This window comes from Hyla sarda, unplaced genomic scaffold (assembly GCF_029499605.1).
Source record: "Hyla sarda isolate aHylSar1 unplaced genomic scaffold, aHylSar1.hap1 scaffold_2260, whole genome shotgun sequence".
NCBI lineage: Eukaryota > Metazoa > Chordata > Amphibia > Anura > Hylidae > Hyla > Hyla sarda.
In genome coordinates, this window is record NW_026608937.1 from 32,964 (window position 1) to 47,239 (window position 14,276).

Genomic DNA, 14,276 nt, shown 5'->3' on the forward strand with positions numbered 1-14,276 from the left:
ATCTATGTGTGTGTGTGCGCATATATATATATATATATATATATATATATATATATATATATATATATATTTCTCCGCCGAAATCACTTTTAAACCCATTTCCACCTTTTTTTCCCTTCTCCTCCTCTTACTTTTTTTTCACGTTTTTTTACGTTTTTCTCCTTTTCGCCTCTTTTCTGGGCGTATTATTCTTCTTTTTCTTCTTTTTTTTCGTCTAATGCATACCCCATCAGTGCAGCAATGCTTATTCAATACCGCCAGCAGATGGAGACACTGGGGGATAATTTTCTAAGGATTTATACTGATTTTTCCTGTCTGAATTTGTCGCACAGAAAGTTGCAGGCCAAATATGTGTGACATTTCTGCGACTTTAGCTTCTAGAGCATTTTTACAACATTATACATAGGTGCTGAATACATAAAAAGCGACTGTTCAGCGACAGACAAGTCGCATCGGCTGAAAGTAGGCCAGAATGTCAGTCCATGTTGGAGCAGGTTTAGATACAGTCTAAAGCATAGATCTCAAAGTCTGTGCACAGAATTTAGCAAGGGCCTCGCACCTTCTGATGCATCAGGTAGGTGCACAATAGCATAGCCTAACCCTCTGTACTTTGGTCTATATTGATGCGGGACATAGACAGCCAGCTGATGACCAATCCATTAGTGCAATGGATGGCTGGAAGCATTTGTCTTTGCCTTTGCAATACCACAGAAGCAATGCATGGTCAATGTACAGCAATGACACACCTGTGTGAACAGCCAGGAGACCCCCCCCCCATGTTATGTTACATAGTTACATAGTTAGTACGGTCGAAAAAAGACATATGTCCATCACGTTCAACCAGGGAATTAAGGGGTAGGGGTGTGGCGCGATATTGGGGAAGGGATGAGATTTTATATTTCTTCATAAGCATTAATCTTATTTTGTCAATTAGGAACATTCAGCACCCACCCGCTATCAAGGCAGCTGCCTATCATGTCATGCCCTACCTGCACAGGTGTGCTGGCTACTCAAATGATCCAATTAAGGAGGCCATTTAGTCAGCAGCAGCAGAAGTCCTGTGCCTGGACGCTCCAACAGGGGCCAGACACAAGCAGAAGCAGAAGCAGCAGAAGCAGCAGCAGCACCACCTTTTGTTTTTTGGCTGCAGCAGCAGCAAGGCCCACAGGGCTGGCTAGCTGGCTAGCCAGCAAGCAGGTAGCAATGAAAGTAGGAATCTTTCTTTTTAACCCTGTAAGGGGGTGGTGCACTGTACCCGAAGATACTGCCATATCGGGTCAATGCATAGGGCGACGGAAGCAAGCTTCGAAATCGGCCCCCGTTCTCAAAAATCCATTTAATATATGGTCCCCAGATAGGGGACGTATCAGATATTAAACTGATAAGAACAGATACTACACTTGATCTTAGCCAAAAGGCCGAGAAGCGATAACCGTGAAAGGGGCGGGCCCAACAAGGTCCCCTTCATGGGCACTATCACTGCTTGCTGTCAGGGAGGCTGCCAGACAATTTTCCATGCACACTCTGGGCTGGGGGGCAGTCAACCACCAGTACACACAGCAGAACCTAAACCCATACCATTATTGCTAAGCAGCAAGACAGGGGCCCATTGCACTCCCACGGGGCCTTTTTAAATGCAATCCATAACCCGGATTTGCCAGGAACCCTTCTTACTCCTCCTACTTGCATGTGACACTGGGCTTAGGATCTGCATAGGAAACACACACACAAGCACACACCTACCTTTGTTGCCTGCAGATGCCTCCTTGGCTGTCCCCAAACGGTATCAAACCAACACCCACGGGAAGCTGTAAGCATAGAGGACATGCCTGCACCCCATTGGACTTACCTGTGTGGGTTAAATCCGGGTTATTTGACAACCTATGGCGGTGATGGTTCTGCTCAGGCAGAGCAGTGCTGATGCTCCTCATAAAGCTGTCGCTGCTGTGAAGGTTCTAGGTGACATCACAAATCCCTTTGGTTACATACACAACAAAGCTGGGTTGTTGTTGTTTACACTCTGCAAGGCCTGTGGAAGTGAGTGACATCATAGCACTGTAGTTCTGAGGGTTCAAGATGGATGCAACAATCTCCTGTTGCTTCTATGAAGGCCGTAATAGACGACATCACCAAACAGCTCCATAGTCACATACACAGCAAAGGAGAGATGTTGTTTACACCTAGTGATGTCAGTGGTATTGAGTGACATCACAGCACAGTGCTAAGGCTCCTGGGCCTGGACACAGCAGCGGCTGCAATATCTCAACGGAGAATACGTTTATATCTATGTGTGTGTGTGCGCATATATATATATATATATATATATATATATATATATATATATATATATATATATATTTCTCCGCCGAAATCACTTTTAAACCCATATCCACCTTTTTTTCCCTTCTCCTCCTCTTACTTTTTTTTCACGTTTTTTTACGTTTTTCTCCTTTTCGCCTCTTTTCTGGGCGTATTATTCTTCTTTTTCTTCTTTTTTTTCGTCTAATGCATACCCCATCAGTGCAGCAATGCTTATTCAATACCGCCAGCAGATGGAGACACTGGGGGATAATTTTCTAAGGATTTATACTGATTTTTCCTGTCTGAATTTGTCGCACAGAAAGTTGCAGGCCAAATATGTGTGACATTTCTGCGACTTTAGCTTCTAGAGCATTTTTACAACATTATACATAGGTGCTGAATACATAAAAAGCGACTGTTCAGCGACAGACAAGTCGCATCGGCTGAAAGTAGGCCAGAATGTCAGTCCATGTTGGAGCAGGTTTAGATACAGTCTAAAGCATAGATCTCAAAGTCTGTGCACAGAATTTAGCAAGGGCCTCGCACCTTCTGATGCATCAGGTAGGTGCACAATAGCATAGCCTAACCCTCTGTACTTTGGTCTATATTGATGCGGGACATAGACAGCCAGCTGATGACCAATCCATTAGTGCAATGGATGGCTGGAAGCATTTGTCTTTGCCTTTGCAATACCACAGAAGCAATGCATGGTCAATGTACAGCAATGACACACCTGTGTGAACAGCCAGGAGACCCCCCCCCCATGTTATGTTACATAGTTACATAGTTAGTACGGTCGAAAAAAGACATATGTCCATCACGTTCAACCAGGGAATTAAGGGGTAGGGGTGTGGCGCGATATTGGGGAAGGGATGAGATTTTATATTTCTTCATAAGCATTAATCTTATTTTGTCAATTAGGAACATTCAGCACCCACCCGCTATCAAGGCAGCTGCCTATCATGTCATGCCCTACCTGCACAGGTGTGCTGGCTACTCAAATGATCCAATTAAGGAGGCCATTTAGTCAGCAGCAGCAGAAGTCCTGTGCCTGGACGCTCCAACAGGGGCCAGACACAAGCAGAAGCAGAAGCAGCAGAAGCAGCAGCAGCACCACCTTTTGTTTTTTGGCTGCAGCAGCAGCAAGGCCCACAGGGCTGGCTAGCTGGCTAGCCAGCAAGCAGGTAGCAATGAAAGTAGGAATCTTTCTTTTTAACCCTGTAAGGGGGTGGTGCACTGTACCCGAAGATACTGCCATATCGGGTCAATGCATAGGGCGACGGAAGCAAGCTTCGAAATCGGCCCCCGTTCTCAAAAATCCATTTAATATATGGTCCCCAGATAGGGGACGTATCAGATATTAAACTGATAAGAACAGATACTACACTTGATCTTAGCCAAAAGGCCGAGAAGCGATAACCGTGAAAGGGGCGGGCCCAACAAGGTCCCCTTCATGGGCACTATCACTGCTTGCTGTCAGGGAGGCTGCCAGACAATTTTCCATGCACACTCTGGGCTGGGGGGCAGTCAACCACCAGTACACACAGCAGAACCTAAACCCATACCATTATTGCTAAGCAGCAAGACAGGGGCCCATTGCACTCCCACGGGGCCTTTTTAAATGCAATCCATAACCCGGATTTGCCAGGAACCCTTCTTACTCCTCCTACTTGCATGTGACACTGGGCTTAGGATCTGCATAGGAAACACACACACAAGCACACACCTACCTTTGTTGCCTGCAGATGCCTCCTTGGCTGTCCCCAAACGGTATCAAACCAACACCCACGGGAAGCTGTAAGCATAGAGGACATGCCTGCACCCCATTGGACTTACCTGTGTGGGTTAAATCCGGGTTATTTGACAACCTATGGCGGTGATGGTTCTGCTCAGGCAGAGCAGTGCTGATGCTCCTCATAAAGCTGTCGCTGCTGTGAAGGTTCTAGGTGACATCACAAATCCCTTTGGTTACATACACAACAAAGCTGGGTTGTTGTTGTTTACACTCTGCAAGGCCTGTGGAAGTGAGTGACATCATAGCACTGTAGTTCTGAGGGTTCAAGATGGATGCAACAATCTCCTGTTGCTTCTATGAAGGCCGTAATAGACGACATCACCAAACAGCTCCATAGTCACATACACAGCAAAGGAGAGATGTTGTTTACACCTAGTGATGTCAGTGGTATTGAGTGACATCACAGCACAGTGCTAAGGCTCCTGGGCCTGGACACAGCAGCGGCTGCAATATCTCAACGGAGAATACGTTTATATCTATGTGTGTGTGTGCGCATATATATATATATATATATATATATATATATATATATATATTTCTCCGCCGAAATCACTTTTAAACCCATTTCCACCTTTTTTTCCCTTCTCCTCCTCTTACTTTTTTTTCACGTTTTTTTACGTTTTTCTCCTTTTCGCCTCTTTTCTGGGCGTATTATTCTTCTTTTTCTTCTTTTTTTTCGTCTAATGCATACCCCATCAGTGCAGCAATGCTTATTCAATACCGCCAGCAGATGGAGACACTGGGGGATAATTTTCTAAGGATTTATACTGATTTTTCCTGTCTGAATTTGTCGCACAGAAAGTTGCAGGCCAAATATGTGTGACATTTCTGCGACTTTAGCTTCTAGAGCATTTTTACAACATTATACATAGGTGCTGAATACATAAAAAGCGACTGTTCAGCGACAGACAAGTCGCATCGGCTGAAAGTAGGCCAGAATGTCAGTCCATGTTGGAGCAGGTTTAGATACAGTCTAAAGCATAGATCTCAAAGTCTGTGCACAGAATTTAGCAAGGGCCTCGCACCTTCTGATGCATCAGGTAGGTGCACAATAGCATAGCCTAACCCTCTGTACTTTGGTCTATATTGATGCGGGACATAGACAGCCAGCTGATGACCAATCCATTAGTGCAATGGATGGCTGGAAGCATTTGTCTTTGCCTTTGCAATACCACAGAAGCAATGCATGGTCAATGTACAGCAATGACACACCTGTGTGAACAGCCAGGAGACCCCCCCCCCCATGTTATGTTACATAGTTACATAGTTAGTACGGTCGAAAAAAGACATATGTCCATCACGTTCAACCAGGGAATTAAGGGGTAGGGGTGTGGCGCGATATTGGGGAAGGGATGAGATTTTATATTTCTTCATAAGCATTAATCTTATTTTGTCAATTAGGAACATTCAGCACCCACCCGCTATCAAGGCAGCTGCCTATCATGTCATGCCCTACCTGCACAGGTGTGCTGGCTACTCAAATGATCCAATTAAGGAGGCCATTTAGTCAGCAGCAGCAGAAGTCCTGTGCCTGGACGCTCCAACAGGGGCCAGACACAAGCAGAAGCAGAAGCAGCAGAAGCAGCAGCAGCACCACCTTTTGTTTTTTGGCTGCAGCAGCAGCAAGGCCCACAGGGCTGGCTAGCTGGCTAGCCAGCAAGCAGGTAGCAATGAAAGTAGGAATCTTTCTTTTTAACCCTGTAAGGGGGTGGTGCACTGTACCCGAAGATACTGCCATATCGGGTCAATGCATAGGGCGACGGAAGCAAGCTTCGAAATCGGCCCCCGTTCTCAAAAATCCATTTAATATATGGTCCCCAGATAGGGGACGTATCAGATATTAAACTGATAAGAACAGATACTACACTTGATCTTAGCCAAAAGGCCGAGAAGCGATAACCGTGAAAGGGGCGGGCCCAACAAGGTCCCCTTCATGGGCACTATCACTGCTTGCTGTCAGGGAGGCTGCCAGACAATTTTCCATGCACACTCTGGGCTGGGGGGCAGTCAACCACCAGTACACACAGCAGAACCTAAACCCATACCATTATTGCTAAGCAGCAAGACAGGGGCCCATTGCACTCCCACGGGGCCTTTTTAAATGCAATCCATAACCCGGATTTGCCAGGAACCCTTCTTACTCCTCCTACTTGCATGTGACACTGGGCTTAGGATCTGCATAGGAAACACACACACAAGCACACACCTACCTTTGTTGCCTGCAGATGCCTCCTTGGCTGTCCCCAAACGGTATCAAACCAACACCCACGGGAAGCTGTAAGCATAGAGGACATGCCTGCACCCCATTGGACTTACCTGTGTGGGTTAAATCCGGGTTATTTGACAACCTATGGCGGTGATGGTTCTGCTCAGGCAGAGCAGTGCTGATGCTCCTCATAAAGCTGTCGCTGCTGTGAAGGTTCTAGGTGACATCACAAATCCCTTTGGTTACATACACAACAAAGCTGGGTTGTTGTTGTTTACACTCTGCAAGGCCTGTGGAAGTGAGTGACATCATAGCACTGTAGTTCTGAGGGTTCAAGATGGATGCAACAATCTCCTGTTGCTTCTATGAAGGCCGTAATAGACGACATCACCAAACAGCTCCATAGTCACATACACAGCAAAGGAGAGATGTTGTTTACACCTAGTGATGTCAGTGGTATTGAGTGACATCACAGCACAGTGCTAAGGCTCCTGGGCCTGGACACAGCAGCGGCTGCAATATCTCAACGGAGAATACGTTTATATCTATGTGTGTGTGTGCGCATATATATATATATATATATATATATATATATATATATATATATTTCTCCGCCGAAATCACTTTTAAACCCATTTCCACCTTTTTTTCCCTTCTCCTCCTCTTACTTTTTTTTCACGTTTTTTTACGTTTTTCTCCTTTTCGCCTCTTTTCTGGGCGTATTATTCTTCTTTTTCTTCTTTTTTTTCGTCTAATGCATACCCCATCAGTGCAGCAATGCTTATTCAATACCGCCAGCAGATGGAGACACTGGGGGATAATTTTCTAAGGATTTATACTGATTTTTCCTGTCTGAATTTGTCGCACAGAAAGTTGCAGGCCAAATATGTGTGACATTTCTGCGACTTTAGCTTCTAGAGCATTTTTACAACATTATACATAGGTGCTGAATACATAAAAAGCGACTGTTCAGCGACAGACAAGTCGCATCGGCTGAAAGTAGGCCAGAATGTCAGTCCATGTTGGAGCAGGTTTAGATACAGTCTAAAGCATAGATCTCAAAGTCTGTGCACAGAATTTAGCAAGGGCCTCGCACCTTCTGATGCATCAGGTAGGTGCACAATAGCATAGCCTAACCCTCTGTACTTTGGTCTATATTGATGCGGGACATAGACAGCCAGCTGATGACCAATCCATTAGTGCAATGGATGGCTGGAAGCATTTGTCTTTGCCTTTGCAATACCACAGAAGCAATGCATGGTCAATGTACAGCAATGACACACCTGTGTGAACAGCCAGGAGACCCCCCCCCATGTTATGTTACATAGTTACATAGTTAGTACGGTCGAAAAAAGACATATGTCCATCACGTTCAACCAGGGAATTAAGGGGTAGGGGTGTGGCGCGATATTGGGGAAGGATGAGATTTTATATTTCTTCATAAGCATTAATCTTATTTTGTCAATTAGGAACATTCAGCACCCACCCGCTATCAAGGCAGCTGCCTATCATGTCATGCCCTACCTGCACAGGTGTGCTGGCTACTCAAATGATCCAATTAAGGAGGCCATTTAGTCAGCAGCAGCAGAAGTCCTGTGCCTGGACGCTCCAACAGGGGCCAGACACAAGCAGAAGCAGAAGCAGCAGAAGCAGCAGCAGCACCACCTTTTGTTTTTTGGCTGCAGCAGCAGCAAGGCCCACAGGGCTGGCTAGCTGGCTAGCCAGCAAGCAGGTAGCAATGAAAGTAGGAATCTTTCTTTTTAACCCTGTAAGGGGGTGGTGCACTGTACCCGAAGATACTGCCATATCGGGTCAATGCATAGGGCGACGGAAGCAAGCTTCGAAATCGGCCCCCGTTCTCAAAAATCCATTTAATATATGGTCCCCAGATAGGGGACGTATCAGATATTAAACTGATAAGAACAGATACTACACTTGATCTTAGCCAAAAGGCCGAGAAGCGATAACCGTGAAAGGGGCGGGCCCAACAAGGTCCCCTTCATGGGCACTATCACTGCTTGCTGTCAGGGAGGCTGCCAGACAATTTTCCATGCACACTCTGGGCTGGGGGGCAGTCAACCACCAGTACACACAGCAGAACCTAAACCCATACCATTATTGCTAAGCAGCAAGACAGGGGCCCATTGCACTCCCACGGGGCCTTTTTAAATGCAATCCATAACCCGGATTTGCCAGGAACCCTTCTTACTCCTCCTACTTGCATGTGACACTGGGCTTAGGATCTGCATAGGAAACACACACACAAGCACACACCTACCTTTGTTGCCTGCAGATGCCTCCTTGGCTGTCCCCAAACGGTATCAAACCAACACCCACGGGAAGCTGTAAGCATAGAGGACATGCCTGCACCCCATTGGACTTACCTGTGTGGGTTAAATCCGGGTTATTTGACAACCTATGGCGGTGATGGTTCTGCTCAGGCAGAGCAGTGCTGATGCTCCTCATAAAGCTGTCGCTGCTGTGAAGGTTCTAGGTGACATCACAAATCCCTTTGGTTACATACACAACAAAGCTGGGTTGTTGTTGTTTACACTCTGCAAGGCCTGTGGAAGTGAGTGACATCATAGCACTGTAGTTCTGAGGGTTCAAGATGGATGCAACAATCTCCTGTTGCTTCTATGAAGGCCGTAATAGACGACATCACCAAACAGCTCCATAGTCACATACACAGCAAAGGAGAGATGTTGTTTACACCTAGTGATGTCAGTGGTATTGAGTGACATCACAGCACAGTGCTAAGGCTCCTGGGCCTGGACACAGCAGCGGCTGCAATATCTCAACGGAGAATACGTTTATATCTATGTGTGTGTGTGCGCATATATATATATATATATATATATATATATATATATATATATATTTCTCCGCCGAAATCACTTTTAAACCCATTTCCACCTTTTTTTCCCTTCTCCTCCTCTTACTTTTTTTTCACGTTTTTTTACGTTTTTCTCCTTTTCGCCTCTTTTCTGGGCGTATTATTCTTCTTTTTCTTCTTTTTTTTCGTCTAATGCATACCCCATCAGTGCAGCAATGCTTATTCAATACCGCCAGCAGATGGAGACACTGGGGGATAATTTTCTAAGGATTTATACTGATTTTTCCTGTCTGAATTTGTCGCACAGAAAGTTGCAGGCCAAATATGTGTGACATTTCTGCGACTTTAGCTTCTAGAGCATTTTTACAACATTATACATAGGTGCTGAATACATAAAAAGCGACTGTTCAGCGACAGACAAGTCGCATCGGCTGAAAGTAGGCCAGAATGTCAGTCCATGTTGGAGCAGGTTTAGATACAGTCTAAAGCATAGATCTCAAAGTCTGTGCACAGAATTTAGCAAGGGCCTCGCACCTTCTGATGCATCAGGTAGGTGCACAATAGCATAGCCTAACCCTCTGTACTTTGGTCTATATTGATGCGGGACATAGACAGCCAGCTGATGACCAATCCATTAGTGCAATGGATGGCTGGAAGCATTTGTCTTTGCCTTTGCAATACCACAGAAGCAATGCATGGTCAATGTACAGCAATGACACACCTGTGTGAACAGCCAGGAGACCCCCCCCCCCCATGTTATGTTACATAGTTACATAGTTAGTACGGTCGAAAAAAGACATATGTCCATCACGTTCAACCAGGGAATTAAGGGGTAGGGGTGTGGCGCGATATTGGGGAAGGGATGAGATTTTATATTTCTTCATAAGCATTAATCTTATTTTGTCAATTAGGAACATTCAGCACCCACCCGCTATCAAGGCAGCTGCCTATCATGTCATGCCCTACCTGCACAGGTGTGCTGGCTACTCAAATGATCCAATTAAGGAGGCCATTTAGTCAGCAGCAGCAGAAGTCCTGTGCCTGGACGCTCCAACAGGGGCCAGACACAAGCAGAAGCAGAAGCAGCAGAAGCAGCAGCAGCACCACCTTTTGTTTTTTGGCTGCAGCAGCAGCAAGGCCCACAGGGCTGGCTAGCTGGCTAGCCAGCAAGCAGGTAGCAATGAAAGTAGGAATCTTTCTTTTTAACCCTGTAAGGGGGTGGTGCACTGTACCCGAAGATACTGCCATATCGGGTCAATGCATAGGGCGACGGAAGCAAGCTTCGAAATCGGCCCCCGTTCTCAAAAATCCATTTAATATATGGTCCCCAGATAGGGGACGTATCAGATATTAAACTGATAAGAACAGATACTACACTTGATCTTAGCCAAAAGGCCGAGAAGCGATAACCGTGAAAGGGGCGGGCCCAACAAGGTCCCCTTCATGGGCACTATCACTGCTTGCTGTCAGGGAGGCTGCCAGACAATTTTCCATGCACACTCTGGGCTGGGGGGCAGTCAACCACCAGTACACACAGCAGAACCTAAACCCATACCATTATTGCTAAGCAGCAAGACAGGGGCCCATTGCACTCCCACGGGGCCTTTTTAAATGCAATCCATAACCCGGATTTGCCAGGAACCCTTCTTACTCCTCCTACTTGCATGTGACACTGGGCTTAGGATCTGCATAGGAAACACACACACAAGCACACACCTACCTTTGTTGCCTGCAGATGCCTCCTTGGCTGTCCCCAAACGGTATCAAACCAACACCCACGGGAAGCTGTAAGCATAGAGGACATGCCTGCACCCCATTGGACTTACCTGTGTGGGTTAAATCCGGGTTATTTGACAACCTATGGCGGTGATGGTTCTGCTCAGGCAGAGCAGTGCTGATGCTCCTCATAAAGCTGTCGCTGCTGTGAAGGTTCTAGGTGACATCACAAATCCCTTTGGTTACATACACAACAAAGCTGGGTTGTTGTTGTTTACACTCTGCAAGGCCTGTGGAAGTGAGTGACATCATAGCACTGTAGTTCTGAGGGTTCAAGATGGATGCAACAATCTCCTGTTGCTTCTATGAAGGCCGTAATAGACGACATCACCAAACAGCTCCATAGTCACATACACAGCAAAGGAGAGATGTTGTTTACACCTAGTGATGTCAGTGGTATTGAGTGACATCACAGCACAGTGCTAAGGCTCCTGGGCCTGGACACAGCAGCGGCTGCAATATCTCAACGGAGAATACGTTTATATCTATGTGTGTGTGTGCGCATATATATATATATATATATATATATATATATATATATATATATTTCTCCGCCGAAATCACTTTTAAACCCATTTCCACCTTTTTTTCCCTTCTCCTCCTCTTACTTTTTTTTCACGTTTTTTTACGTTTTTCTCCTTTTCGCCTCTTTTCTGGGCGTATTATTCTTCTTTTTCTTCTTTTTTTTCGTCTAATGCATACCCCATCAGTGCAGCAATGCTTATTCAATACCGCCAGCAGATGGAGACACTGGGGGATAATTTTCTAAGGATTTATACTGATTTTTCCTGTCTGAATTTGTCGCACAGAAAGTTGCAGGCCAAATATGTGTGACATTTCTGCGACTTTAGCTTCTAGAGCATTTTTACAACATTATACATAGGTGCTGAATACATAAAAAGCGACTGTTCAGCGACAGACAAGTCGCATCGGCTGAAAGTAGGCCAGAATGTCAGTCCATGTTGGAGCAGGTTTAGATACAGTCTAAAGCATAGATCTCAAAGTCTGTGCACAGAATTTAGCAAGGGCCTCGCACCTTCTGATGCATCAGGTAGGTGCACAATAGCATAGCCTAACCCTCTGTACTTTGGTCTATATTGATGCGGGACATAGACAGCCAGCTGATGACCAATCCATTAGTGCAATGGATGGCTGGAAGCATTTGTCTTTGCCTTTGCAATACCACAGAAGCAATGCATGGTCAATGTACAGCAATGACACACCTGTGTGAACAGCCAGGAGACCCCCCCCCCATGTTATGTTACATAGTTACATAGTTAGTACGGTCGAAAAAAGACATATGTCCATCACGTTCAACCAGGGAATTAAGGGGTAGGGGTGTGGCGCGATATTGGGGAAGGGATGAGATTTTATATTTCTTCATAAGCATTAATCTTATTTTGTCAATTAGGAACATTCAGCACCCACCCGCTATCAAGGCAGCTGCCTATCATGTCATGCCCTACCTGCACAGGTGTGCTGGCTACTCAAATGATCCAATTAAGGAGGCCATTTAGTCAGCAGCAGCAGAAGTCCTGTGCCTGGACGCTCCAACAGGGGCCAGACACAAGCAGAAGCAGAAGCAGCAGAAGCAGCAGCAGCACCACCTTTTGTTTTTTGGCTGCAGCAGCAGCAAGGCCCACAGGGCTGGCTAGCTGGCTAGCCAGCAAGCAGGTAGCAATGAAAGTAGGAATCTTTCTTTTTAACCCTGTAAGGGGGTGGTGCACTGTACCCGAAGATACTGCCATATCGGGTCAATGCATAGGGCGACGGAAGCAAGCTTCGAAATCGGCCCCCGTTCTCAAAAATCCATTTAATATATGGTCCCCAGATAGGGGACGTATCAGATATTAAACTGATAAGAACAGATACTACACTTGATCTTAGCCAAAAGGCCGAGAAGCGATAACCGTGAAAGGGGCGGGCCCAACAAGGTCCCCTTCATGGGCACTATCACTGCTTGCTGTCAGGGAGGCTGCCAGACAATTTTCCATGCACACTCTGGGCTGGGGGGCAGTCAACCACCAGTACACACAGCAGAACCTAAACCCATACCATTATTGCTAAGCAGCAAGACAGGGGCCCATTGCACTCCCACGGGGCCTTTTTAAATGCAATCCATAACCCGGATTTGCCAGGAACCCTTCTTACTCCTCCTACTTGCATGTGACACTGGGCTTAGGATCTGCATAGGAAACACACACACAAGCACACACCTACCTTTGTTGCCTGCAGATGCCTCCTTGGCTGTCCCCAAACGGTATCAAACCAACACCCACGGGAAGCTGTAAGCATAGAGGACATGCCTGCACCCCATTGGACTTACCTGTGTGGGTTAAATCCGGGTTATTTGACAACCTATGGCGGTGATGGTTCTGCTCAGGCAGAGCAGTGCTGATGCTCCTCATAAAGCTGTCGCTGCTGTGAAGGTTCTAGGTGACATCACAAATCCCTTTGGTTACATACACAACAAAGCTGGGTTGTTGTTGTTTACACTCTGCAAGGCCTGTGGAAGTGAGTGACATCATAGCACTGTAGTTCTGAGGGTTCAAGATGGATGCAACAATCTCCTGTTGCTTCTATGAAGGCCGTAATAGACGACATCACCAAACAGCTCCATAGTCACATACACAGCAAAGGAGAGATGTTGTTTACACCTAGTGATGTCAGTGGTATTGAGTGACATCACAGCACAGTGCTAAGGCTCCTGGGCCTGGACACAGCAGCGGCTGCAATATCTCAACGGAGAATACGTTTATATCTATGTGTGTGTGTGCGCATATATATATATATATATATATATATATATATATATATATATTTCTCCGCCGAAATCACTTTTAAACCCATTTCCACCTTTTTTCCCTTCTCCTCCTCTTACTTTTTTTTCACGTTTTTTTACGTTTTTCTCCTTTTCGCCTCTTTTCTGGGCGTATTATTCTTCTTTTTCTTCTTTTTTTTCGTCTAATGCATACCCCATCAGTGCAGCAATGCTTATTCAATACCGCCAGCAGATGGAGACACTGGGGGATAATTTTCTAAGGATTTATACTGATTTTTCTTGTCTGAATTTGTCGCACAGAAAGTTGCAGGCCAAATATGTGTGACATTTCTGCGACTTTAGCTTCTAGAGCATTTTTACAACATTATACATAGGTGCTGAATACATAAAAAGCGACTGTTCAGCGACAGACAAGTCGCATCGGCTGAAAGTAGGCCAGAATGTCAGTCCATGTTGGAGCAGGTTTAGATACAGTCTAAAGCATAGATCTCAAAGTCTGTGCACAGAATTTAGCAAGGGCCTCGCACCTTCTGATGCATCAGGTAGGTGCACAATAGCATAGCCTAACCCTCTGTACTTT

General features: G+C 45.8%; 6 non-coding genes across 6 annotated transcripts; all 6 read right to left on the reverse strand.

Annotated features, from left to right (window-relative positions):
• Positions 1–1,239: 1,239 nt before the first annotated feature.
• LOC130321403 (U2 spliceosomal RNA) lies at positions 1,240–1,430 on the reverse strand. Its single transcript, XR_008867132.1, has one exon. It is a non-coding gene; the product is annotated as a U2 spliceosomal RNA (small nuclear RNA).
• Positions 1,431–3,527: 2,097 nt separating this feature from the next.
• Positions 3,528–3,718, reverse strand: LOC130321405 (U2 spliceosomal RNA). The gene has a single exon (XR_008867134.1). It is a non-coding gene; the product is annotated as a U2 spliceosomal RNA (small nuclear RNA).
• Positions 3,719–5,802: 2,084 nt separating this feature from the next.
• LOC130321406 (U2 spliceosomal RNA) lies at positions 5,803–5,993 on the reverse strand. The gene has a single exon (XR_008867135.1). It is a non-coding gene; the product is annotated as a U2 spliceosomal RNA (small nuclear RNA).
• Positions 5,994–8,076: 2,083 nt separating this feature from the next.
• On the reverse strand, positions 8,077–8,267 carry LOC130321408 (U2 spliceosomal RNA). Its single transcript, XR_008867136.1, has one exon. It is a non-coding gene; the product is annotated as a U2 spliceosomal RNA (small nuclear RNA).
• Positions 8,268–10,354: 2,087 nt separating this feature from the next.
• LOC130321409 (U2 spliceosomal RNA) lies at positions 10,355–10,545 on the reverse strand. Its single transcript, XR_008867137.1, has one exon. It is a non-coding gene; the product is annotated as a U2 spliceosomal RNA (small nuclear RNA).
• Positions 10,546–12,630: 2,085 nt separating this feature from the next.
• Positions 12,631–12,821, reverse strand: LOC130321410 (U2 spliceosomal RNA). Its single transcript, XR_008867138.1, has one exon. It is a non-coding gene; the product is annotated as a U2 spliceosomal RNA (small nuclear RNA).
• Between the last annotated feature and the right edge of the window lie 1,455 nt (positions 12,822–14,276).